The 27,334-nt window shown below is 40.8% G+C and overlaps 1 long non-coding RNA gene across 1 annotated transcript in view; it reads right to left on the bottom strand.

Moving 5' to 3' along the window:
* Positions 1-27,334, bottom strand: part of LOC117283197 — a 100,669-nt gene that overhangs the window by 56,941 nt on the left and 16,394 nt on the right. The window contains exon 2 of the long non-coding RNA XR_004514207.1: positions 14,874-14,982. This is a non-coding gene — a long non-coding RNA (uncharacterized LOC117283197). The remainder of the gene's footprint in view (positions 1-14,873; positions 14,983-27,334) is intronic.

Raw genomic sequence — 27,334 nt, 5'->3', positions numbered from 1 at the left:
GATTTATCTCTAATCCACAGCCTCCAGACGCGCTTTGGGGCCCAACCAACTTGCATAAGGGGCTCTTTTCCTGTGGGTAAAGTGGCCGGGGCGAGAAGCTAGCCACCCATCTACATCTAGCGCTGGGATCAAGAATGTTGGAGCTCTATCTCAGCTTCACCACACGTCTTCATGGCCTGACGCTTAATTAATTATCCTCAAGAACAAATTTACCTTTAACTTTACCTTATATAATAGCTTACCTACTTAATATCGTAATATTATTTTCTTTAAGATCCTGCTTCCATCTCGGGTAAACCCAACAGCAAAACAGCAAGTTAAAATCATATTCAAGATTATGTCCTGTATTTCATTTATTTATTTATTATGTATTATGTAATTATTTGTCAATTTGTGGCTTTATTCAGGGCGCTTTCTCTCAGAACACGGAGCGGCAAATGTTAGACTGATTAATGAAATGTAAACTACAAGGGATATTGGAGAAAGTTGTTCTTTTCGGGACGGGGGAAGTCCCCTCAGATGTGGAAGCCGTTCTTCCGTCAGAAAATCAAAATCCGTAAACTGCGACCACGAGGCATAATTCCTACACATACATGGTACTTCCGCGAATTTTGATTGGTCGTCTCCCAGTCACATAAAACAATACATACATGTCAGTCTTTCTCTATTTTAGTAAGTGTCGTTAGTTTTAACTTACAATCGTTTTAGTATTAATATCTGGAACACGCCTATCCGTGTATTATACCTTAGAAACGGAGGTTCTATTTAATTTCTGTACTGAGAGTTTCATGTGCCCTGTTTTTATGTGATTGAACCAATACAAGACGACGGTAACGAGGGAATGAAAGACGGAAAAGAAATAACATTTCCTCCATTTTGTTGCGCAGTGTTCGGCCTCTCTTGGGAAATATGATTTCTGCTTGTTGCAGCCTCGGGGAAAGTAGAAACCACAGGAAAATTCTGGACTGTCCCATGAGAGAGAGCTGCGGAGTTTGCGGCTAGAAGGTACAAAGGAGAGAAATATTTAATAAACCAAAATGACATTATTTCAGAGCTTCTGTTCGTGTTTTTGTTACATCAGAGATTCGAAGAAGTAACTAAGTAAGTGAAAATTATTGATTTGGAATTAAATTTATACTTCTACTTTTAATAAAAATGATAAAGAAATTGTCTTTAAATTCTGTATCCTGTTGTGTTCAATAATTACAAAATTTATTTTCATAACAGTCGATACAACTTTAACGATGATCATTGTTTTATTGGAAACCACTTCATTTTTTCCTCACAGCTCATAGGTGATAAACTAGAAAACTTTATATATATATTTTTTCACCACGTAACTATGTTATTCAAATAAAAATCCAATTTCAACATGTCCAAATTGAATTGCATATACTAATGTTTTCATGATATGTGGTATAAATATTGTCACGTGTAGGGGGGTATGCATGACGAAAAGTAACGTGTTCTAGATAGTATGATTGGATTTACTGGCACTTCTGTTACGTGTTCTCTTAATCACAATTAATACAGCGCTATCGCTGATTTACATAATTTACAATACATCGTTGCACACGAATTGGCATTCTTAATTTCCACTAGTCGTCTCCTAGCAACGGATCTTAATAGAGAAATTAGCACTTCAGACCACTAAGAAGTCTTTATGCAGTATTTTGTTCAATCACCTGGGAACTTCGGAACTCAGCTAAAAACTCTCCTGGACCGCAAGCGGATTCTTGTTACACAGCAACGGCACGGACAACACAGAAAACATATTTGAACCGTCGTAGCGCAGGCCACACAGAAAATAAGTCAAGTGACGGCTAAGTATTGTTGGCATGTGACATCACTGCGCCTGCGCGGAAGTGTGTTTACTGAGCCAATGCCTAGAAGCGGGTTGCATAACCCCGTTGTTCCATTGTTGTTGCGCGTATTACTCAGAAACGCCTGTTTCTGTGGCTCAACCGTTTTTGCTTGGGACAAATAGGCCATATCATTTCGAAAAGAAAACAGAATGATAGAGGATTACAGTCATAACAATTCTTGATAAAGTAACGCTCAATGCATTTATATTGAAGGATGTGTGTGAATACGAAATCAATTTTTTTTATTTTCAGTTTATCATGTATATAGAATATGATATTATCTAAATAGCTTTGACAAGAACATAGAAAAATGTATAGTCTCTATTCACGTTGAAATGAAGATACAAATAAGTGCAGCTGGAACTTTCACATACTCCCGCACAATTGTGCATTTATTTTATGCAATAACTTTTGTACTATTATTTAACTTCGTTATCATAGTTTAATATTTGGAACTATTTACACAACGTATCATGAAACTTCGGGGCACAAGGTAGTGTAGTTGGCTGAGACACTATGCTACAAGCCGGAAGGTTGTTGGTTCGATTCCCGATGAGGTCATTGGATTTTTCAATTAACCTAATCGTTCCAGTAGCATTGTGGCTCTGGGGTCAACTAAGCCTCTAACAGAAATGAGTACCAGGAATATTCTTGGGTCCAAAGCTCAGCAGGCGCTTAACCTTACTGCCATCTGTGAGCCGATTTTTTGGATGATATGGAAGCCTCGACGCCTCACAATCCTATGGGCCTTCACGGCCTGTTACAGGGATAGCTTTGTCTTTCTTTCATAAAAACTTCAGCGTACGTAGTAGACAGTAGAGCTCTTAGGAACCGGATATGCATTTCATTAATGTAGCTAAAAAATAACATGTTAACTCAATAAGAAAATTTCCTCTTATCGTGCCATTTAATGACGTCCTGTGAGGTCGAAATAAGCAGTGGTTTTCAAGAAGACGCCTGCCAGTTTTTGTTATGTAGTCGTAAACGTAAGGAATTTTGAAGGCCATGTTCAGTTCGCGGACTGGTGTGCACCTGTCAAGGTTCCCAATAGCGTGGAGTACTCTGTTCTTCAGGCGCTGCAGTTTCAAGGGATGAGCGTCCGCCGGACACTCCCAGGTGGAACAGGTATAAGTCATAACTCAATCAGAACTTTGTAAAGTGTAAATTTAATATTTGTACTTAAACGCCCAATTTCTAATAGAGAATATGTCCTTTATGTACGTGCCCAAGATGTTCGCCATAGTGCTTTCGACATGGTGTCTCCATACCATCCTCCTGTCGAAAGTGACACTAAGATGTATTTTAGCGTCCTGTTGCACTGATTCTCGTCCATGATATGTATGTATTGCCCGTCTTTAGTGCACTCAATCTCACATGTCACTTCACTATATGTTTCGGCATCACTGTGCCATCCTCAGATGACCCGAAAACAAGACAACCCTTCATTTCTACGAAGAATTATTGTGGGGTGGGGGAAAAAAAGTAAGTAAAGCGATTTTTTTTTAATTTTACCAAAATGGGAACGTAACATTGTAAAATAATTTGTGTACGTATTTTAAAACAGATGAGAAGTTAGCAACCATTTGTTGGTAAAGTGTAAGTGCGTGAAATCTGTATTTGTTTCCGGGTAACGCCAACATTTACCGAAATTACAAGTATATTTAAACATTGGACACTGTGTTACCACATCAAAACATTTTCAAGAAAATGGTTTTGCCTCACTGTGTCACGTAAAAGAAAATCCAAATGAATAATAACTCATTTTCTTGTAAAGCGTCACCATTATTTTGACCCGAACCCCGCAGTTCGTGTGACACGTGTATTGTTGCCATTTATAACCCGTCGACCCATGAGTCGATGTGAAAGCCTGAAAGTGGCCCCCAGGTCATGGAAGGTTCAAAGCCCAGATTTATGTTGCAGCGTTTCTCCGAAACTCGTTGCTAGAAGGTATGAAATATGTGGTATATATTTACTTTCTTGATAGGTTGTGTCTACTGCGGCGTGACTCGCGTTCGTCTTACTGCAAGGAATATATTTAAGACTGTCTTATTTTCATTACTAGCTTTCTTCCTCGGTTTACAAGAATTTCTGATCACATGCTATCTCTTCTCTTTACTTTTGGAAATTAACGTAGAAAATGAAAGTTGTTATACGACACTTATATTAATCATAAATTAATCACTTCAGAAAACGTGCTTTGCTGTTTGCCTAAGTTTTATATGTAATAATTCTGTCAGGATCTGGAAGTTCCAAAACGATTTAAAAAATACATATAAAATTGTCGGCTTTAGATTATTAATGCATTTCATTACAATACTGGAGCGATACAATAGTCCGTTGTTTTATATGCAGCCACATAATGAACCTTCGAACGAAGACAACAAACATGTTACTTTGTTTCTTTCTGGATTCAACTATTGTCGGTTTCAAACGAGTTATTAGACATAAAGTTTTAAGAAAAATTAAACATAAATTTATGTTCTTGAAACTTCTGTAGAATATGAAACATAATAAAATATTAGTCTTTTCAATAATTTCAGTAGTTTATATTGTCTAAATTATATATAAGAAGTCACTTTGCTGGGAAAAAATGCAAATTACCGAAAACAGAATTATGCCAAAAAGATTTATACCTAACTGATATTGTAAATTGTAACTGGAGAATATTACGTAACACGGAACTTTGTGATTTTGAAGTCACATATGACGAACTGTATATTTTGCTCATATGACGAAAAAAGGAACAACGTTAGTTTGATATAGTAGTTCTCTTGCAAATCACCAAATTTCAGTATCAAACGCACGTGGGAGCAGAGTAATGAAGTAGATTTTAAGGAAATCTCCCGTAAGGATGTGTACTTATTGAGTCAGCTGACGATCTGTGCAGTACCTCTGGTATAACATCATTCGCTTATGTTCTGTGGGCAAGAATGTAGTCAACTCTTCTGACATATCCCAAGAGGCTTAAAATGTTGTTTTTCAACTGACTAGCATTTCGTAACGACTGTGAGATGTTCTCTTCCCGTGCTTCTACCTCACTTGGCGGCCGAAGACCATAGCCCATAGAAAATCGAAATTGCTTACTTTGCTCGCGTGACCGCAGGTGCAGTGAGCGTGTAATTATTAATTGTTAGGCACTTGCTGTGGAAAGTTTTCATCACTCTCGTAAATACATTTTGAACACCAGCACTCTAAGTAATATTGTGGCGTATTGGCTCGAAGCAAGATCTCTGGAGCCAGAGAAACAGGCGTTGCTAGGTAATGACGTTACGCAACAAGAGATGAGTTGTCACAATACCAGATATGACGCGTACAGCCGTTGCTGTGGAACGATTGGTTAGCACGTTCACGGTGACGTCACGCAACAATAGAATATGATTTGCGAGTTGAGTTTTCTATGGAGGCCGCCCCGATGGTATATAAAGAGGACCTCACGTAGCTAGAACGACAAATGAATTGGCAGTTGGCAGAATAATGGCAAGAAAGGAATTAGACTGTGCAAAATAGACTTCATGTGTTGTCTGAAGTGAGAGTGAGGCTGTTACAAATCCGTAATGAGAACTGAGATTCCTAGTGATCTGTAACTTGTGTAGGTAAGCAATGGGGCTGTATTACTTGTAGTTGGGAGTTGAGTGTGTAAGGTGTCAATAAATCCAATCATCCACTCCAAAAACCCAATTATGGTCACTTTAATCATGTGAAAATATGTCAGCTAGTTAGAGGCTAGTTCTCTGCACAATAATGTGCATTTTTCGATTTATAAACGAATAGGAAACCATGTCTTCTGCACATAAATCGAAGCATATTAAATCCGAAATAGTTAAAATTAAATTCTTCGCAGAAAATTACTTCAGGACTGAAAGAACATTTTACAAAACAACGTCAAAATTAGATTCTAAATGGCACTGACGATGGTGTATAATATTCAGAATTACTGGATTTTGTGAAAATTACTTTATAATATTTAAAATTATTTCAGAATTCTTAATAATTAAGAATACTGTTTAAAAATGGCTTCAGAATTTTTGACAATTAGAAAAAGATATTTAAATTGATTTCAGAATTAACAATTATTAGAATTAAATGAAGTATAACTTATCCCATCTCCTGGAAAAAGAACTTCTCTTGTCTCAAACCAGTATAGCAACGTACCTACATCAGCATCTCAAGAAACCCCATACGTCTTGAATGTAATGTTTGGGCTACGTGGTTTAGTGAAGGGGAGGGCGGGGGAGCGAACACCGTAAGCTTTTACTCTGGACCATTTAACAAACTGAAACAAGCTTCCACACCATCCCATTCCTTACCCATTGGAACTCTCTTCAAATTCACTCCATTTCCAAAACCGTGTCCCCCCCCCTCTTCTTCTTCGCAAGAGAATCTTTCACTCTAGAAAACAGAGGCGAATAGTAAAGCATTTCAAGTAGGTGTAGAAGAAATGGATTCTGAGATTTGGGGACGTTTCTATTGAACCAAGGCTCTAACTTGATTTCTGAAGATAGTGAAAGACAAGGCTTTAGCTACAGGCGGACACACTAGTTACTTCCGTATCCAAGACAAGTGGTTCGGTTCCAGTCTAGAATCGACGATAAGCAATCACATAGTTCACGATTATGCTTATTTTCTCATATGAGAGCTCTTGGAGTTTTATGTCACATTTAGACTGCATTTTGTCCCGATTAGATATAGTAACTAATTTATATCACACCAAATTTTTTACCATAATGAAGATGGCACAGAACACCATAGTGGTCAGATCTGCAGCTATGGGGGCTCTGGAATCAGTGCAAGAAACGTGACACTTTCAGATTTGACGTCTAATACAGAGGAGTACTTAGTATATACTATATATAATTATTCTTAGTGAGGTGGGACTGAGTCCGCTTGGTCCTGCTAACACTGTGACCTATTGTACGAGCCCCATATGATGGACGAGGGTGATTGTCAGGGAAAACCGAAATACTCGGAGAAAACCTGCCCTAGTGCCACTTTGTACACCAGAAATCCTACATGACTAGCCTCGGGCTTGAATCCGGGCCCCCGCGTTGACAACCAGTCAACTAATCGCCAAGCTATGGAGCCCCCTTAAATCAAACTTGTTCCATGGCCAAAATGAAATGTTTCATTCTTCACATGTTACAGACTGTACCATCGAGGAGACAGAATAAAATGTAGAAGAAAAATAAACTTTGGAGAATTAAAAAAAAGGAGTGAACGTAAAAGAAATAAAAAGACACTAAAGAAGGAAAGGAAATTGAACAAAAATAAGAGGTGACGATGTCAAGCGAACGACAGGATCAAACAGAGGAGGGTGGTTGGGGCACAGAAGCAGAGAGAAACTCTTAATTACTGCTCACATTTTCCGTTACAAGATGGCGCTGTAAGGTTAGAAATGGGGAATAAATGAGGAACGGACTCTGTGTTTTCTGCTATAGAAATTTATTAACTTCCGTTACAGCAGACTTTGACAAGGAAACAAGAGTATGTCACCGTTATATTTTACAGCTGCATCCCTCCTAACCCGCCCCACAAACCACTACGGCGTTCTTTATGAGCCAACTCTCATCACACAGCCGTATCACGAGACGTAAACATTGCACTACCCGATACATGCACTTCCTTTTCTCCTGTATATCTTCTCTCAGTTACTCAATCACATTCAATCACCGTACTTTTCCTGAGGAGTAAAGCGCGGCCGGCGCGTAAGGCTGACAACCTTACCGCCATCTTTGAGCCGATTGTCTAGATAATGTGGGACCCTCAACGTCTCACCACCCTATGGGCCTTCACGGCCTGGTACGGCCTAAGTTTAGACCATAGTCCAGTTTTGAGACGGTGGCCAGCCGGGAATGGCGCGAGCGCCATTAAAGTAGAATACATTCGTTCTTAATAATCTTTACGTCATGCCAGAATGGCGTATGTTAGGCCGGATACATTTAGTAGAACATGAAGGTTCAGTTCTTACATAGATGCATGCATTTTATTTGTATGAGATTCCGATATGTTGAATATTTATGGGAAATGCTTTTGCAAAAAGCAGTCTCATGCACCTATCAAAACCAGATACATTCTTCTGTGTTCGCTATTTTTGTAGAGAATTTCTGCCACAAAAATCCGAAACAACTGAAAGAACGCGGGAAAAGTAATATGCAATTTTAGGACACTTTTATGTAATTTACAACTCAGAAAAGATTTTGCTCCATCAAATTTAAACTTTTTCGTATATACTTTTTTTAATATAACATTTAAACATTGTTTGTTTTATATATATATTAAGGATCACTTTCTTGTAAATAAACCTGTGAATACACTTACGTTCTTGATAGTTATACGTGTAGCTTCCATCACAAGATTGCAAAATAAGTTGGAGTAAGAGACTACATCTCTGTGTAAACATTGTTATCCTGCTTGAAAAGCTAACAGCCTCTCAACAACCAAGTCCACATTCACCGCCCTTTATGGGACCCAAAGCTACATCGCAGTCTATACACAATTCCGCCATGGGACCAGATAGTTTCATCCAGGTCCACTAATCATTATTCTTTCGGAGAAAATAGAAAATAATAACTAATTAATAATAATGTCACGGGTTGCTCAAAGTAATGAGATATGGAACCAGAAAAGCCCGTGTAGCGCGGTAAATAATAGAACTTGGGTTACTTAGTAGGGAAAGTCTCAATAATCACGGCAACAGAGGAACTACTGAAGAGGTTTCCATGGCAACGAATACGACTGAAGAAGTGATGCATTGTATATAGAGTCACGTCGATTCCTAGGCAACGCATATAGAAACGTCTCCGTTCACACGGCAACGAACATCCAAAGCAGAGTGACAGCGAAGAAGATAAATGTATTGTGGAAGGAAGCGATCTCCATATGGTTCGACCTGAACCTTCCTCAGGCAGAGAACTGACTAACAGATGGCAGAATACGACAGAAGACAGGAGACAAACATAAGTCAGAAGAAGTCAGAAGCAAATTAAAAGTAAAAATAAAGCAAAGTTTTCCTGTGTTTAAGGAATCAATCACTACCCCATGAAGGCGTATGGGGGAGTGGATGTATAGACCCATATCTTCTTGAACTCGGCACTATCTGGAGGTAAGTGGTTAGCTTCACTCCCCGGCCGCTTTACCCCTGGGGAAAGGGACCCCAGTACCCAATAGATAAGAGGTTGGGTGGACCTCAGAGCAGGTCCGGACGATTTGGAGAAGAAAAAGTTCTTGACCCTAACGGGACGCGAACTCCGATCCCTAAGTTGTCCAGCCAGTAGCCAGTCGCTATACCGACTTCGCTATTTTTCGTAGTTACGAAGCGTTACAGTTACAGCAAAATTGTAGTTCCGCCTGGTGATTGTCCAATAAATCGAGTCATCTAATCAGGAAACCATTAATTACATGTCGCGTCACCAGGATACGTGGGAATAATAATATAAACAGAACTCCGTGGTCGTAGTCCGCAAGCGAACTATGCCGACCGAATCAGTGGTCTAGAGATCAGAGTTCCTGGTTACAGATCCAGAGGTCCGGGTTCCATTCCCGGTGCTACTACATTTTCTGAGAAGTAGTGGGCGTGGAACGGCGTTCACTCAGTCTCGTCAGGATATGTGAGGAGCTATTTCAAGGAAATAACGGCTCCGGTCTAGAAAACCGAAATTAATGGCCATGGGGATCCATTGCGCTGACCACGCGCTGACTGCTGAAGTTGGCACTAATTTCGCCGAAAAGCGGCGGTCGCTCGGTCGGTCAGAATAATAACATATTTATTCTAAAAATCACAAATATTCTCTCTAGAATACAATATCACTAAGATTTCATGCCCTTGTATCTATACTTTAATATGAGAGTGACAAGTAAATTCAAGAGAGACTTATAACAAAAATAAGGAAAAATATTTCAGAGAAAATTGAAGCCTTTAGATGATATCAAAGTAGCTATTATGGCAGAGGAATACCAATTGTTCGGAGTCGTTATTTAGCAACGTCTGGTGAAGAAATAGGAGTCTAAATTTTGAAACAGTGATTAAGTGTGTAGATTAGCCATAACGTTATAATTACCTGTAGTTGTGAGCTGTAACGTGCAATAAATTCAGTTACCGATCCAAACCCCATGTTAAATCCTTAACAAGTGGTAGTACATATAACGAATTCTATCTCTTCTATCTATCTATCTATGACTCTATATCCCTTTGTTTGAGCTTGACCGCTTTTCAATTTCCTGATCTTTTACACAGTCGGTAGGACTCCTTGGGCGGGGGATCAGTCCCTCACAAGGCCGCTATCTGCATACAGGACAACATAAACTCAGAATAAATGCACATAGATATCATGCCTCAAGTGGGATTCGAACCCACGATCCCAGTGTTTGAGCGGGCGAAGGCAGTTCATGCTTTAGATCGCGCGGCCACAGTGATCGGCCGTATAACGAATTAGTATAGAGAAATTTGAGAAATATTGGAAGTTATTTACAATCAGCGAAGCTCAAATGGGGAAATGAGGGAGGAATGGTGAAATATAGCCCGTAGAAAAAAATATAAAAGAGCTCTTGATATGAAAGGGTTTATATACCGTAAACACCAGGTGTTAAGCGGTGTAATATCTAGGTCAAGTACGTTACACGATGTAAACAGTAAATTCTATTGTGTTCCATTTTTCAGCTGGAACACATCTGGGCGTTATTCTTAACAGAAATGTCGTCTTCATTCCTATTTTTATCACAAAAAATTATTTCCTTCATTGACACTGAAGAAAAAATCCTTAAGTAAAGAAATTTAATTTAAAATTTGGGGATTCCTCATGGAAAAAAAGGGATTCCTCGGAACAGAGTTTGAAAATTATTTCTGAACGTAATATTACGAGCATCGATAACTCAGTCGATAAAGCGAAACGCCACCTGTTGAAAGACAAAGTTTCATTCCCAACAGAGGCAGGAATTTCTTGTCTGCTTTTGCGCCACGGCAGGCTTAATCCTATTAGTGTGCTATCCAATTTGTACCACGTATTGTTTTCCGTCGGTAATGCGACCGAAGCCCGAAACCGAACACCCTACGAAGCTACTCGTACTCTCTCCCAAACCAAGACTTCTGGCATGATGATTCAAAGTCATTTTTTTTTAAACTGAACCCTTGAGGCCATAGCCCTTATATAACATTCCCTCTGACTAGAGGATGGATTTCTCTCTTATATGCTTGGCCTTTTGACAAGTCTAGGTATGACACATATAACACGTTATTGGAAATTCTTCCTTTTCCACTATACACAAGTTCTTTTTCAGTCCAGGCTTTGCAAAACAGATCATGGTTATCTTTGGTATCTTATGCTACAACGGCAGCTTAGTCACTTGAACGGTCGTAAGCTTACCTTCCCAGAATTTAAATCTCTTATACGTGTATTTTCTATGTTTGGCTTCGCCATGTCCTATACTGCAAACATGTTCATTCTTTTGATTTTGCATGTCTTTTGCTTGTTGCCTGCAGAATTTTGTTGTATAATCGTATCCATAGTGTAGATTGAAAGCCGTGTGCAAATTGCGGGCTGGGGTGTACTTTGGGCAATTTCCAGTGCTGCAGAGAACCTTAATGTTACACACTGTTTACATATATAAAATACATATAATGCTCTGTGCCTGTAAAGAGATTGTCAGGATCTCAGATTAGGATCATTAATGAATGATGAACTGGAAGCGATGTGGAAGGAAGGGGCTGTCATGATGAACTGGAAGCGATGTGGAAGGAAGGGGTTGTGGCCTATTTCGGGGAACTGCGTAAAACCTTCAAATCTGTCAGAATAGTCGTGATATCGGCCGAGATTCTAACCTGTTACTTCTCAATTACACAGAAGATTTACTGCGTGACGTAGCGCTCTGTATACATGTATTATATGTATCCTAAACTGTCTTCTGTAAGTACGATATATCAGACAGAGGAACATTAAAATGGACGTATGAATTTCAGCCTATATTCTGGTTTCATCACGAGATTTAAATGAAACCTGGGTTCTAACCCCTTATGAATGACATATGACATTTCCTATAAAATAAAGGAAACCTGTTAGTTTCTACACTAACGGGAAATTAATTGGAACATGTGCAAATTGCACTAAATTCGAAAATAAATTGCATTGATATTTAAAAGAGCAGAACAGAAACCCTGTGTTGATGAAACGTACTTTTGTTATATGAGTACAGTCAGTTGTTTTTGTGAGACTGTACCGAGACTCGCTAAGTCAGGTATTCCTCGCTTCAAGTGCCGCCCATTCATGAAGCATAATTTCGCTTCAGGTTACGCGCCTAGAAAACTAGATGCACAATGCTAATTTTCTACTACTGTTCAGATTTTAAATAAATTTATTATGCTTTTATATGTTACGTTAAGAGATATTACGGAAATTTAATTTTGGTTCCTGTAAATCTTCTAGTGTCCTTGCATGACGTTAATGTCGTAAAGTGTTAGTTATTCGAAAGTGACATTTATTTGTTTATTTACTCTAAGTAAGTAAAGCTATCCCTGTAACAGGCAGTGGAGGCCCATAGGGTTGTGAGATGTTGAGGTTCCCACATTTTCTAGACAATCGGCTCATAGATGGCGGCAAGATTCTCAGCCCTACGCGCCGGCCGCCCTTTAACCCCAAGAATATTCTCGGTACTCATTTCTGTTAGAGGCTGAGTCGACCTCAGGGCCATAGTTCGGCTTAAAAGATTAGGTCAATTGAACAAAAATTCAGTGACCACATCGGGACTTGAACCCGCGATCTACCTGCTTGTAGCATAGTGCCTCAACCAACTAGGCTACCGCGTGTCCCTTTGTTTATTTAATTAAGTAAACCGTAAAAACACGATATAATAAAGCCTAAGAAATGTATACAATTGACGCATGGACACAAACACAAAAACACCCGACACCGCAGACAAATGTCATTGCAAAAGTCAAGTTGCGAAATTAGGTCACTGTTAAAATGAAACGATGGTGTTTTCGCGAACACAGCAAATGATCCCAGACACGAAGAGCACGGAACAATAGGACGAGAGCCAGAACCATTGGGTCACTGACTACAGCGTTGCGTTACACGTGGCCGCAGAGGGGAGACTCAGTTGCTTCACACGTTCTTGAGGCGATTCAAACTAATCCCGCGTGTCCGAACAATTTAGAACTAAAGAAGGGGCAGAGAGGGCTCTTTTCTGCGGTAGTGGCAAGTGAACGGGGAAGCTAAAAGAAAGGAAGAAAAACAGAGGGAAAAAATGAGAGAAGAAGGCTTGATGCATTTCCCTTAACTTTGCTGTTTCCTGCATTTCGCTTAGTGTGTTTGCCTTTCCTTGTTGTTTATCTGTGTTTATTTGGGCTTGAAACTTCCTACGTCTAACCCCTTAGAGTACAGAGATCTAAGACTTGGATAGAAGAAAAAAGAAATGAACGAAAAAATATGCAGACATAAGAAAGCACTTTATGTTAAAAATAGGGGTTATCCTTGAAATTCTGACAGTCGCTGAACTAGTCAATATATTCCAAGACATCTATAGGGTCTGAATGTCTATTGCCATGTGCACAATAGCCTGCTACCGAACACTGCAGCCAGGCTTGAGAATCTCACCCACGCTTTCTGGAAAATTATAGCGTTATGACTAATCTACCCACTTCACAAATCGCTAGGACTGGGCTGCAGTCGCTCCATTCTCTTTCTCGTTCTACGGTTCAATGTTCAGAGTCAGAGTCAGAGTCATTTAACGACTGCTGGTTTACCGCCAATCAGTTCGTCTTGGCGCCAAGCCCCTTAAGACTCAAGCCCAGTTTCTTTTTACTTGAACGCTTGCGGTAATAGTCTTTGTGTAACATCCTCTCTGACGAGAGGATGGGTCTGTCGTTTACAATCGTTGCTGGGCCTCGCCAGTTCATTCATTCTCAGGTCCGAGTCCAGGATTCATGGCCATATTTTACTGTCTCAGATTCGAGTCTCCCCCAACCTGGAGGCCAGGTCCCCATGTTTATATCCCCCAGGAACGGGGTGGTCCAGTTGTACCGCCAGGAACTGGGTTCCCTTTTCAGTTGCTTTCACGACTCTTATACGTATAAGATGATAAATCTTAACAAATTTTAATATAGTACATGAAGAATATACATTTTAAATCATTTTATAGACGACACATGACGGCGAGCAGTGCAACAGTTTAACGTAAATAACACACCCGAGGATGGCACAGTGATGACGAAACATGTAGTGAAGTGACATGTGAGATTCTGTGCACTACAAGACGGTCAATACATACATATCATGGACGAGAAATCAATGAGGATGGGATGATCCAGGTATGTAGCATGAATTGGGAGAAGAGGAATACATATAGGATTTTCGTGGGAAAGCCTGAGGTGGGTGGGTAATATTAAAATGGATCTTAGATGAATAGGATGGAGTGATATGGACTAGAATGACGTAAACGATGAGGACCGGTAGAGGGCTCTTGTGAACACTACAATGAACGTTCGGGTTCCACAAATTTTTTGAAATTTCAGGAGTAGCTGAGCGAGTGGCGGCCTCTCAAGAGACACTCAGTTCCATGAAACTGGTTACTTCCTTGGTCAGAACACGATACTTCTGTATGGGGCATTACAAGTGTGTAGTTGTGCTTCTTTCATCAGGTTTCATGGGAACCGATGAATAAGACGAACAGTCGCTGATGGACCTCCACGGATCCGAAATGACAATTTTCTACATACAAGTCACAGCTACGTTAAGTGCATCATGGGACGAATTTTGCGTGTCACTCTCAATTATATAGACGTGTAGGTTCAACATGTGCAGTTCCGTGAAATGTTATTTCATTTCATGCAACGACACCCTGAACTGCTCTAGCAATTACATGCATAATGAAGCATCTATGGAGTAAAAAATATAATATACGTATATCTAATTTCTTGATTAATTTATTGTGTCGTACCTCGAAATAAGCTATGACATGTAATCGAGTGTATTTTCTGTTTATGTAAGTCGTTGATGCTAATTCACAATATTTCATACTTACCGCTGTCATCAACGGCCACATAACAATAGTCCTTTCCGGTGGGGCGCTGTTGCTCTGCTGATGCACACTTCTAGACCTCTGCGGCAGGAAGTGCGGAGAGGAAGGAGACCTGTAGAGTCAGACAGTGGCTCTGTTGATGCTCGTAGTACTCAGTCACAAAGCAGTTCGCCTTTCGGCCGTGGACAGTGATAAGTCGGTTGACTTGTATTGGTCAACGCATTTTGTAGAGACAGAGATAAAATACGTGTCATTATGGGATACTATACAACGTAACTTAGAGCTTGGCATCGTGTAAGTCAATACGGACGGCTCGGAATTCCTGTTTAGTCTACAAAATAATAGGTGAAAATACTATATGAGGGAGAGTCAGTAAATAATCACAAATGGATATAAAACGTAGAACATGTGATATTCGAACCTGGAAAAACTTTTTATTTCTCAACATATCCTCCAACATTGATACACTTGTCCCATCGCTATACCAGTGTGGAACCCGCAGCATGGAAGCCTTTTTTACTATTTCTGTGCCACATTGTTTCAGTCGCAATCTCAACAATGCGACATGGTCGGGCACCGTCTCCGACTTTCGAACGCCCTTGACATAATTTCTCGACCCCATCTGTGAATTGCTTTATGCGACAAACACTTCCCACAGTAAACTTGAAACATTGCTCTATGAACACCCTTTGCATTGAGTCCTTTTGCGCACAAAAGAAGTACAACAGAACTCTACACTTCGGTAGTACAGCCCTCAAGCACGGTCGCCATTTTGGCTAGTGAAAGCAGTCTCTGAACATGCGCATGTGTGTCTGCTCCCTAGACTGTCACGAAGGTGGACTGCGCTACTACCTGGTGGTACACGCAGAAAACCTATTACATCCACTACAGTACTTTTACTTCATTTGTTGCCTATTTACTGATCCCCTCGTGGACATTTTATATTTTACTTGAATAATACTCACTGCACGACAACGTGGACACTTCAGTATCCATGTCGGAAGCAGAAATACTTTCTATAAATTGTATCTGAACTGAGGGAGGAAAAGTGGAAGAATGGAGCCCCCGTGGGGAAATTCGTATCCTCCTGCCGTCTTTCTTTCCAGTATTTTAAATGGCGTCGTCAAAGGATGACATATAGCTCTCATTAAGAACTGGTTTATTATAACATGGCTCCGTAACCTACAGGTTATTGGTCGTCTAAGCAACGTTCATTTCACAACTGTCCGCTATAATATTCTGACCTGGGCTCACTTCGGATATGCTTTTTTTTTTTTTGGGTGTGATTTATGGCCCACAGAAGTCTTCTGGCACCAGAATCCAAAGGAAAGTTCAAAATTTGCCTCTTATATATTTCCCAGCTCAAACGTAATAATTTAACAATTGCAATTATTTCGGTAACCCCAAACCGAGGTTCCTAACAATAAAGCATAATTCTACTACTATATTTACATAAATTAAACCCACTTAAGTAAAATAAAACTTAAATATTAAAAGTTCAACTAGTTTTTATTTCTAGGAAGTTATATAAATAGATGGTTGAGACACTATGCTACAACCCGGAAGGTCGCGGTGTCCATTGCCTATGAGGTCATTGGATTTTTCAATTGACCTAACACTTCCAGCCACAATTGGCGCTGGGGTCGTGTCAAACTTAATTAATTCCGGGAATCTTCATGGGGGTAAAGGGAGCCCGGCGAGTAAGGCTGACAATTCACCGCCACCTGTGTAGAAAATGTGGGAGCCTCGACGTCTCACAGACCTATGGGCCTCCGAGGTCTGTTACAGGGATAGCTTTACTTTTACGCTTACTTCAGTTAGGTGTACCAAAATGTGTCCATGTTAAAGAAACCACTTTCAAACATGACAAAAAATGGGATAACATAAGATGGAACACAGAGGATATCTGATATTCTCACAGCGGCCACAAGAGAGTTCTCGGATATGTGGATCCGGATTTCTGATGTTTCGGTGGAATTTAATGCCTTCTTCAGGGCGTGGAAGAATAAGGAAAGCAAGCAGCAATAGGAGTAACTCTGGTTACTGCTTACTTGTCCGCCCTTGGACCCCGAAGTTGGGGCCAGTAAATTCCTCCAAAGGGTCAGTAAACCCTATGAGACAAGACGGCGAAACAGCCTAGTCTATGGCACTTTTCAAGATGGTGTATTGGAAGATGATGGCAAGTTGATGATGTCGAACTTTCGGTTCTGCTAACACAGGGTTAGTTATAATAAAAATGGAGTCCACAACGAATTATGCAGGAATCCTTATCGCGGCAACTGGAGGCTGAGAATACGAAGAATCAGTTAAGAACACACACTAATGGCTTTCTTAACTACACAATCATAAGTTTTTTCTTTCTCGAGGAAAGCAATAAAATGAATTAGGTAGAAACAAGAAAGTAGTCGGAAAGAATTCCCGTTGGGAATCATTAAAGAGTAATGGAGTGAGAGGCTGAAAGGATGGAAGAATTCAAGAGCTTTAACAGGAGGACAACGTTTCGTGGTTGAAAAAGCTCGGGTATTTGTTATTCTTGCTTGCTCGTCTAATTCTCTTTTTATATTCCACGTTACTTCCGCAAGGACTGGGCAGACAGGCGGCATGTATGAGGTTAGGGAACCGCAAGAAATTAAATTTCGCCAGACAGTAACTCTCTACACAGTATTGCCAACGTAATTGTGGGGATATTTTATGGCGCTACCGGAGTGTAGTATACGTAGTGTCACGTGTATGGGTGACTATAAACTGGATTAGATTGGTAAATGGATTTATTGTACGCCGATACACACGACTTGTAACTGCAAATAACTATAGTACTGTCGCTAATTCACACACTATATATTTCACTACATTGCGCACTAAGTCTGCTGTGTCTTCACCAGTCGTTGCCTGTTAACGGCTTCTAAAGGCCAACTTTCCCCTTACTTTGGGTTCTCTAACTATCCCCGTGCATCAGCTACCAGCATCTAAGAGCAACAGCTCACAACAACTGAACCGTAGCAGTTCAAACTCACTAACCAACTCATTTCATTTCACTCCACTTCACTAACTGTACACTTATAACATCTCGGCACGGACCGCAGAGGAAACCCCGTTCCAGCAGTTCTATTTTTGCGTCATGCAGCTGTAGCACGGACCGCTACAGTATCATCGAACAGTAGTTTGATTGATGAATGGTTGATTGGAAAATATATGGAATAAAATAGTCATGACTGACTCGAGGTAAAGTACTACAATGTGCACAGAGGCACTGAGGAGAACCATGAAAAACTTCAATCAGAATACTCGGTGCCCGTCCGAGATTTGAACAGGTGTCTCCACAATGCTCTACAAGTCTACAGCATTACTTTTCAGCTTAAGGAGTTTAGCTTTGTCAGTTAACTACGATATTTACAAGACGTTGTATCCCATAATATAGTGTTCTTCACAAGGACCGCTGTGAGAACCTCAGAAATAAACAAATAAATTCGTTAAACTGATAAAGTACGTTCAAGCTGTTGTTAAGTAAGAGAAGAACACAATGACTGGCTTAGTTTCCACTGTTGGTTACGTAGAATAACTTATCCACTCTTGGAGCGTGGGCCGTATATCAATATATGATGGTGATGTGTGTGAGCCACTGAAGCACGTGGCAGTGTTTGGGAAATGCCGTGGGTACACTTGCACTTCTACCGTTTATTTGTGTAAGAACAATAGCTTATTGCAAGGTCTATTCGGAGAGTAATTTCCGATGAACTGTTAACAAAGCAAGCAATGGGAGAAAACAGTTTATTATATACAAACAATACGTATATACTTACTCGTAAACTAATTCACAATGTAGTTCCCGCCGGAATTGAGGCATTTGTCGTGTCAGGGAATAAGTTCTTGTAAGCCTGTGTCAACGAAGTCTGCCGCCTTTGAGCTTAGGCACGTTTTCACATCTTTCATCAACTCCTAATTACTTTTGAAGCGCAGTGATTTCGGCTAGGCAAAAGTTGGCAGTCGCTCGGATTGAGCTCAATAGTGGGAGGGTGGTCAAACAACTCCCAGTTGAAATGCTCCTGCAATGCTCGATTGTGAGCGGATATATACGCATTGTCACAGAGGAGCAGTACACCGGATATCAGAACTTCACTACTTTTGGTCTGAATGGCCGGTGTTGTAACTGTCCAGTTTATGGGAAGGTCAATTGATGTTTGTGTATGGTTAGGGTTTTGTGAAATTCCTCACTTTCGCCTCACAATTTGGAATTTTCCCCCTTGAGACATGCAGCAAGTGGCTTGGGTCAAGCTTGAAGCCAGCTGCCCTTTCGTAAATCAGTTAATTTAATGCCTAACAAGGCCGAGTTCTTTAGAAATTCTAAACTTGACAGGGGGAGTCATAAATTTAGCAGCGTCGTTTCCTGCTAACCCAAAATCTCAGTTTGACAGCCACGCAGCAGGTGGCAAAGTTCACCCCTAAACTGTACACTAGTGGATATTCGCTTTCCTAATTGGAGGAGAATGATAAGCAATCTCCCAGTCTGCCCGGTCCAGCCAATCATCGTCCGAAGTGGGAGGTCCTTTGCCCGAATTTTGGGTAACTAGGGCAAATATTTACCATTCAGAGGGTGCTTGGCAAGGAAGACTTTGAAAGTTACGTTCACCGGGGGTACACGTGTTCGGATCCCCGTAAACACGCCCTGTGGTAACTATCAAATGTGCGTCCCCCAGAACAGTAAGTAAGCCTACATCCACGAATCTGTGAAGTGTACCCCTACGGTGCTGTTCTATTTAATTAGTGCAAATTTAATAAAAACTCCATACTGTTAATTGGTGTTGTGGTGATTTCCCTACGCCTAAAGCCCCACTAATCACCCAAGTCGTGGCCAATCAACACGCCCTGAAAGGAATCGAATTGCTCTACCGGAGCTAGCAGAACCGAAGAAAAACGGTTACAGTCTTTCACAGTTTTTAGTAGTATTTCGCAGTACTCTTATGACGTTATTGTGGTCCCTTGTTGCATGAATTCCACTATCAGCAGTTGCGCGCGTGCGGTGTATTCAGAAAGAAAAACACTGTAGTGTATGGCAGCTGTCTGCGAGCGGCGGAAATCGAGAATATCGCAGTTTGGGCAACATAAAGACGTTAATTTCTGCAACAAATTAGACAAATCCGCTAGCGAAGCGTTTCAGATTACCAAGCAAGCGTACGGCGAAGTAGCCTTGGGCCGTATTGCTGTATTTAAGTGGCACAGACGTTTTGCGCAGCTGAGAGACAGTTCGGAAGTCGATGAGCATACCGGTCGGCCAGGAACGGTCAGAAATGAATTCAAGGTCCAAAAAGTTGCAACGTTAGTGCATGTCAACCGCTCCTAAACGGTAGACGAAATCGTAGCAGCAGCAGGGATTACCCATGGAAGTTGTCACAAAATTCTGTCTGATGACCTGAACATGTCTCGTGTTACCCAGCACAGTGTTCCACGTGTCCTGACGCAAATCCAACTTGATGATCGCATGAACATTTGCCGTGACCTGATCGAGAGTGCTGACAAGGATGTGACGTTTCTCAACCGGATAACAACAAGAGATGAACGGCGACTATTTTGAGGAAGGGTGTGCATATGTGTAAGTGTATACGAGTTATCTTGTAATATGGTGTGACAAAACCACAGTCCACGAAATTAGTTGTACAAGTGTTTTTGTTAGTTGCTTTGGCTTGCTGCCCTCACGAGATTTTGCACTTTTGTAACTGAACCTCGTGCATAAGAAGTTTGGCCGCCATTAGTGGTATGACTCAGTGGTGAATCAGCCTCACACAAGATGGTGGTCCTTGTAATAAATAGGGAGATATCGAGATCTAATTGAAACCAGCTATCATTCTTCTTGCTCTTTTCGCAGTACTCCTCAGTCCCTACAGACCAATAGTTCCTTAATATAGGTGAAATTTCCTTCCTTTCCTTTCTTCCTTCCTATTCTTAATAACTAATAAATAACTCAACCTTTCGACTATACCAGGGAAAGTCAGTAAGTATAACACAAATGGAAGTAAAACATTTGTAATGGGTGAACTATGTTTTCCATATGTTTCACTAGGTAGCAGCACAGTCCAAGTAGCAGAAGCGCATGCGCATGTTCACAAACTGGTTTCACTGGTCAAAATGGCGACCGTGCTTGTGGAGTACTCTACCGAAGAACAGCGTTCTATTGTGGGTCTTTTGTGGACAAAAGAATTAAATTCAAGGAATATTCGTAAAGACATATTTCCTGTCTACGGTGGAAAGTGTGTGTGTCGCGTGAAGTGGTTCACAACCGGGTCAATAAATTCTGTCAAGGGCGTTCGAAAGTCACAGAATATGCCGCACCATGTCGCCCTGTTGAGATTGCGACTGAAGCAGTGTGGCTCAGACAAAAGGCAAAATGATTGTATGCTGCGGGCTTCTACGTACTAGTAAAGTGACGGGACAAGAGTTTGAATGTCGGTGGGGGATATATCGAGAAATAAATATTTTTTCTATGTTAAAATACCACATTTTTTAAGATTTATGTCCATTTGTGACCTATTTACTGATTCTCCCTCTTACGTCAGATACATTCTATGTATTCTCCAAACCAGGAAACATTGTATTTGTTTAGGCAGCTATATAGAAGAAAATTTGTGTGTAATTATGCCTGATTTTCCAAATGGCTTAAGAATATCTTAAGTATGTTGAAAACAGAATATAATAAATTTTTATCATGACTTAACGGTCTACATCACTAACGGACGATAACTTAGTCTTGTGTATAAAGTGTATGCGCAGTTGATGAATCATTGTTAAATAAATAAAGTATCAATGAAGCTTCTCTCGTCATCTCTACTGACCGCAACACGTCAGCGAGCCAACAGCTGAATGCCTGCGCTTCGGCTTGTGAGTTGAATATGAATGAGTGCAGGTGAATTCAGATGTGCTTGGCTGTGCTGCATAGGGAACAGGGTCACTGCGGGTTGAGCTGCACGTTCTGCAAACCCGCACATCATCAGCCCTACATGCACCACTCTTATGAGATAGATTGCGTGTAATTTGCTGCAATTTTCAGTTTAGTTTTGTTGGCATTTTATGTATGTTCTTTCGTTCCATTTGCTTTGTTTCACAAATAATTTAATAATTAATCGAAGACCTAACTTATCAACCGATACGCTTTCTATCGGATTAAGCGAATAAATCATTAAACAATCTGCCAACGAACCCTACTTGTTTACTGGCTATCAAATGAATCATTAAGCGAAATAACTTTTTGTGGCACATTTAATGACTCTGTTTGTAGTTAGATTAGATAGCGTTGAATGGCAAGATGACAGCTGAAAAATAAATTGGAAAGAATCTGAAAGGAAGCGGTGTTGCCCTAGTCGAGATATAATTCCGTCATTTGCCTGGAAGGACTGAGGGAACCACAGGGAACATCAGCCAGGTTAGCCGGTACCCTGATCAATTCAAACCACGTACCATCCTCATACAAGTCTGTTACTGCTAGACCAGCGTGGTCCGTGAAATTACTCTCTTTCTTAAAGACAAGCTATGACTTACCAGGGAAAAAACGTTTTTATTATTATTATTATTATTATTATTGTCATTATCATTATTATTATTATTATATATCTGTGTTAATACAACTATTGTTATTATAGTTATTCAAATTATATAGATTATGTTTAATATATTGTCTTAATTTCTTTACTTGTGCTTACATTGTAATTGGCGTTTGTGCTGATAATTGAGCAAGTATATAAATAAGAACTAAACTGAATTATTGTTATTATCATTAGTAGTAGTACTAGTATAGAGTGTAACCGACCAGACAATTCCCCCTTAGTAATTTACGTAGTTCTGTGCAACACGCTATCGTAAAGGATTTGATGAACGCGTTGCCAGGCAACAGCTCTGTAAACACGATCCGCCACGCAGCAATATATGAGGCTGTCTTTTCTGTGTCTTCCGCGCCAAGCCCAGTTCAGGTAACGGACCAATGAACCCACAGTTTGACAACTCATAAGTGTTTTCTGTGTGGTCTGCGCCATGCAACAATATAGGGGTTGTGTAGGGAGTGTAGGTCCACTATTTTGCCTTCGATACTGGATGCAGGTACCCATTGTGTAGGCGGCCGAATGTGACTCAGAGACGGTCTGGACGCTGTGGAATAGAGAAAAATCCCTTGCCCTGAATCGAACTCCGCCGTCCTGCCACTATACCAATTTTGCTTTCCAGGCCACCAGACAGCTAGGAAGCAGTGCTCCATTTCGAATTTTTCGCCAATTTTTAACCTTTCCTGATGGATTCATAATTGGCAGTGAATAGAACTGAAATTGAAAAAGTTTTCTTTATTTATGTTTCCTTTAAGTTTATTATACATACAGTATTGCACTTCACAACTCCACATTCTCTTCGTTAAACATTCGATCTAAGGCGGAAAGTAAATATCTTAAGAACAAGGGTAGTTTGCTCGAAAACGATGGAACTTTTAAAATGAATCTTTTGAAAATGAATATTATTATCAGGAATGACACACTGTAGTCTGTTTTTTTTTCCTGTGGCGCTATAGCCCCAATTTGGGCCTAGGCCTACCTCCATGAAACTCTCCGTTTCACTTCGGTTTACTAGATCTTACACATACGGTAGGACTCCTTGGGCGGGTGATCAGCTCGTCCCAAGGCCTCTACCTGCAGACAAATACAGAAAAACGCACACAAACATCCATGCCCCGAGTGGGATTCGAACCCACGATCCCGGCTTCCGAGCGAGCGAAGACAGTGCATGCCTTAGACCGCTCGGCTACCGTGACCGGCGTAGTTCGGTATAGGTTTTTAAATATTTCTGAGATACACACTGCCTAATTACTAAGATCAAAGCAAGCAACAAGGAAGAAGCAAAGAAGCCAAATCTGTCCTCTTTGCATCAGGGTTGCCTGAATTACCTTTTGAACAGTGACAAATCTGCTACACGTGTAACAGGTTTACCTCGCCGATAGACTGTAAGAAAGGAGAACAATTAACTGCCANGGGGGGGGGGGGGGGGGTGCGAACTGGGAAAGTTGATTGGAGATTGACAGTACAATATTAAGACAACTCTCGTAAGTCACAAGCAATTTTAGAATAAGTAGAACGTTTGAAAGTACAAATTCTATTCACGACGAGCCCTATGGGTGGCCATCGACTCGTAACATGTTAAGACAAGAAGCACATCGATCAGCGTACCTGGGAAAACCAAATAATCCGAACTGATATAATTGGGTGTTAAATGGATGTTAGTAATGGAGTACAGAACTGTTAGGCTTATTTGGACTCTATCCATCGTCTGGTATACAGAAGACAAAAAACCACAACGTTTCGGAGACTGGATCTGTCTCCGTCCTCAGGTGGATGGGGCAAGATAGACCTATTCAGTTGGGCCGGTTAGAAAGAGCTAGTCAGCATACACCATTGTCAGAATCCTTTCAAGTCTAATTGTTAGTACTAAAACAAACAATGTAATATTGTAATAAATACTTGTGGCATGTAGACCCGTTGCTAGACAACGACCATAAAATAAGAAACTATACAACGGCCTTTACTAGGCAGCGGCACGTAAACAGCAACAGAGAAACAGTATTTTCTGTGCAGTCCGTGCCGAGAAATTATAAGCAGGACAAGTTACGAGCAGCCAGAGGACTGCTGCGTTTCGGTCTTGAAAGCTGTTGTTGTTAGAAGCTGGTAGCTGAGGCATGGGGTTAATTCGAGAATCCAGAGGAAGGGGAACGTCTGTCACTATTAGGAAACCATTCGGCGCTACACAGGCCATTAGCTCGAGTTGCTGACATTGTTGTTAAAAAACTAATACAGAAATACGAAGTGTAAAGCTTGGTGAAGTCACCTGTCTACACTCTCGAGTTATGCCAGTTCCTCTTCACATATTACGTACTCTACTATGGCTGCACTACCCTCCTTCCCTTCCCCGCAGCTGTCGCGCCTCTCTCCTACAAAGCCGGTTGCTTCAGTTGTAGCGAACAGTACAACCAATTGCAGCAAACCACGTTTCGCTACTTTATTTATTTATTTATCTTTTTTTTTTCCAACCCAGAAAATTGCTTCAAGCTGTAAGACTTCTGACTTATATTCGTGAGGTACCTGGGTCGAGTCTAAGCCCGGATTTCAAATATTCTCTTAGAGTTTTGTGTAATTTTTCTTCAGCCATCCTTACGAAAATAGGAATATTACTCTTTTTACCACTTTGCTCCTATCTACATTTATCGTCACGTTCCTTCTTTTCCCTTTCTTCTTACTTCCATCGCATGAGGGAGAGTGAATAAATTGGTCATAAATTGAAGTAAATCAGCTGTAACGGATGTAAGAGGTTTTCTATGTGTATCACTAGGGAGCAGCACAGTCTAGCTTCACGAGAGTCTAGGTATCAGACGCGCATGCGCATGTTCAGGGGATGGTTTCAGTAGTCAAAATGGAAACTTTGCTTGAGGAGCATACTACCGAAAAGCAGTGTTCTCGTTTGCGGTTTTTTTTTTTGTGGGCAAAAGGACTCAATGCATAGGATATTCGTAAACAAATATTTCCTGTTTACGATGGCAAGTGTGAATTCCATCTGTTTTGTCCGCTAAAATACCACGTTGACGGTAAATATTTTGCTGACGAGAAAGAGGTTGAAACGGAGGTGCGGAAGTGGCTGAGACAACAGTCAAAAGGACTTCTGCCCTGCAGGTTTCCACGCACCGGTAAAGCGATGGCGATGAGTGTATCAATGATATATTTTCACCCCGGTTCGAATATCATATATTTCATGTTCTACAACAACTTGTGACCTATTTACTGACTATTCCTTGTACTCTATTCCTTTGCTTTGTTTTGTGAATTAATTTCATTATTCCTTCCTTTTAGGTTATCTTTCATTCGCACTCGCCCCTCACTTCTAGTGCATCTGCATTGTTATTGCTGCGGGGTGTGTTCAATTTAGCAGTTCATCGTGACACGTAGGTTGCCATAATCAGTGGCGTGAATATTTCCTCAGTATTTGCTAACCCCTTTCCATGAAAACCCCTCCAAACAATGGTGTTCATTTGTCTCAACCAGTTCAAAACAGAGTGCAGGAATTATTTTCTTACTTTAAAACAGTGGTAAACAACCCCAGCTGACAACATATGGTCCTCCATAATGTTAATTGTGCCAGAGTTTAACATTCCCCACATTAAAGTACTGTCATGTCACGAAATGAACATGGGCGAATTGTTTGGCATGGAAGAATCCAGTGAAAACTTAGAAAATATATATACAGTGTTATAAAGCCGTGAAGCCCGCTGGAAGTCAATCGACACTTTGGAGGAGAAATTTTTCTCCGAAACCTCGGTCGACATGCAATGGAGTACACGGGGTTATGTCCCAGGTATAGAAGTCTTCATAAACATCGATGTAAACCTCAAATCCTACAACAATATTGCTGCTGCAAACTTGCAATTCAACGAACATATGAGTGCACGCACCCGAAAGAGGACTGTCCCGTTATGATTGTTATGAATATCAGAAAAGCGCCTGTCTGAGTCTAGGCGTCTTCCTTCCTCTCTTTACCGTCCTGAGGCAAACTTTAATCGATTCTACGTACGATAGCTTGTTATTTGCTTGGATTATATAGCGTCGAATGTTAAGATAGAGTGTAAGTAATTAAATGGAAAAGACTTACAAAGAAAGGGGCCTGACCAAATTAGATATTATCGCAACAGTTCGCAAAGCTCACGTTCCGGCCTATATTTAAACCGAGAAACTACCGGATATATTCATACATTCGTGGGTTCGAATCCCACTCAGGGCATGGATGTTTGTGTGCGTTTTTCTGTGTTTGTGTATAGCTAGAGGCCTTGCGACGAGCTGATCACCCGCCCAAGGAATCCTACCGAATGTGTAAGATCTAGAAAAACCGAAGTGAACGGAGAAGTTCATGGAGGTAGGACTAGGCCCACTGGGGCTGTAGTGCCAAGGAAAGAAAAAGTATACGTGACCAGACTGTGGTTCGCAACCGCGTACGGTTATTCTGAACCGTCAGTGGTACGCAATCAATGTATATCAGTCAGACGCATAATCAGGATAAATTTAATTTAAACATAATTCTGGCGCCATAGCTCAAGCAGTTCGTCGCTGGCTTCCAACCGCGGCGGCCCGGGTTTGATCCCGGGTCTGGTCAAGTGAGATTCGTGGTGGACAAAGTGGCGCTGGGGCAGGTTTTCTCCGAGTACTTCGGTTTCCCCTGCCAATCTTCATTCCACCAACTGCTCCACAGTCACCCTCACGTATCATCTGGGGCTGGTACAATAGGCCAGAAGTGGCCGCAGTACAAGGGACTTAGTCCCACCGCACTAGCAGTAAGAAAAAAATACAAAGAGACTGAAATTAGAACAATCGTCTTGGCAGGCTTTTACTTGTAAGACGAATACTACAACAGGAATATTTGAAGGAAATAAAATGGATATAACCGCTTCAATATTAAGTCCA

Source organism: Cryptotermes secundus, unplaced genomic scaffold (genome assembly GCF_002891405.2).
Source record: "Cryptotermes secundus unplaced genomic scaffold, Csec_1.0 scaffold736, whole genome shotgun sequence".
In the NCBI taxonomy this organism is placed as follows: Eukaryota; Metazoa; Arthropoda; class Insecta; order Blattodea; family Kalotermitidae; genus Cryptotermes; species Cryptotermes secundus.
The sequence above is the reverse complement of the archived record's forward strand: the minus strand, read 5'-3'. Positions and strand labels throughout refer to the sequence as shown.